This window comes from Monopterus albus, unplaced genomic scaffold (genome assembly GCF_001952655.1).
Source record: "Monopterus albus unplaced genomic scaffold, M_albus_1.0 scaffold2595.1, whole genome shotgun sequence".
Taxonomy (NCBI): Eukaryota; Metazoa; Chordata; class Actinopteri; order Synbranchiformes; family Synbranchidae; genus Monopterus; species Monopterus albus.
In genome coordinates, this window is record NW_018130468.1 from 1 (window position 1) to 1,638 (window position 1,638).

The 1,638-nt window shown below is 36.1% G+C and overlaps 1 long non-coding RNA gene across 1 annotated transcript; it reads right to left on the minus strand.

Moving 5' to 3' along the window:
• Positions 1 to 205: 205 nt before the first annotated feature.
• LOC109954018 (uncharacterized) lies at positions 206 to 1,603 on the minus strand. Its single transcript, XR_002274014.1, has 5 exons — positions 1,447 to 1,603; positions 1,270 to 1,372; positions 1,041 to 1,161; positions 421 to 491; positions 206 to 326 (listed from the first exon to the last, which is right to left on the minus strand). It is a non-coding gene; the product is annotated as an uncharacterized LOC109954018 (long non-coding RNA).
• Between the last annotated feature and the right edge of the window lie 35 nt (positions 1,604 to 1,638).

A 1,638-nucleotide genomic window follows, 5' to 3' on the forward strand; every position in this document is an offset into this window, starting at 1 on the left:
ACACATTGTTCATGTAGGTGTCACTCAGTGTATAAATGAAATAATTTCAAATTTGCTATAAACAAAAGTTCATGCGAATGATGTTTCATTGAACTGTGATCTTTTACTTTCCATAACTGTCTCTCAAGAAAATATAATGAATTTACTAAACAACTTCCATCAAAAACAAAGTGTATTAAAGTTGATAGTTGTGTCCTTACCACACTGTAGTTCTCACTGGGAGAACCAACCAGTGCAAGAGGCAAATACCAGAATGGACCATCGCTGTTTGTCTTTGTTTTACACATAGAGCATGTGTTACTGTGTGTCAACTGTCCTTGAAATATCTAAGTGTGCAAAAATACAGAGAAAAACAAAATTGTATCATTTTTATTTATTTACCAATTATTTGTGCCTGATAAATTTCATAATGTCATTTACCTGTGAAGCTTCAGGATTGGTGTTATTTAAAATCTTCTCCAGGTATTCAGCAGCATCTTGTTGTTCACACACTGCATCAGGTTGTAATGAGAACAAATCACATTTGCATTTCTTTATTACATGAGGGACAAAGTTCCCATATTGGCATTTTACAAAACTGGTTATTTAGCCTTTATCTGATGAGATAATTGTCAGAAAAGACCCAAAAATGTTTATTTTTAAACCAATTGTAAAGTCCTATATGACTTGAAGCTCCATGTACAATATCATGTTCACAGGATGAAGATTTAACCTGTATGTGTGTGTTGAGGGAGGGGAGGGGTGGAGATAAAGGCACCCTTTCATTTCTGTCACATAACACACCACTTCTCCCAGTAAACTGGTGCAATCACTAAGTTTTTGGTATTTATGTTTATGTCTTTTGTTTGCAGTGGAACAACACAAAGAAGCAGAGGACAAAAAGCCAAATGTGATACAATCCACACAAATTTCCTAAAGTGGTGTGCTATCCTGCAGAAATGCAGGGGTGCCATGACTATATATACAGTTTATATACACAGTATGTTTGGTCTAACATTTAGGCCTATTCATGTAATTCGGCTAGCTAACATATACTGTACCGTTCCTGATGCCCAGCTCCTTTGTGATTCTTTGGTGCCTGCTGTGTGTTTCTCTAAGTCTTTAAACAAGTTTGTAAGATGGTGATCAAGACGTCTACTGTCAGGATTTGGAACAGTGAGTCTATACAAAATAAACACATATTAGCCATGAGTGATAGCAAAGTACTACATCTTTTGAATTTACACAAATAAAGACAAACATTATATGAAGGTTTTTACTTTAACAAACCTTTTCATGGTCTCTCTGAACACCTTGGTCATGAACAGTATCTGCAGCACACTGTTTAAATAATCTGTTGCTGCTTGGTTCCACAAACCATAGTAGTTGAGGACTGTTGGAAGGAAATAATGCACATAATTTCATAACTGCATGAAAACAGAGCTGTGAATAAAAGATGGCTCTTACCTGGAGTCATAGCAGGACTGTTCTGATTGCCCACAATATCAATCTGACATACTGTATATCAACAGCAAAGGACGTAACCTGAAAGCAAACTGAGGACAGAAAAATAAGAACTCTTTAATTGTAAATGCACACACGTACCTGCTGTACAAATACTTTTGGTTTCATTTGCCACCACGCCTACCAGAAAGCTGT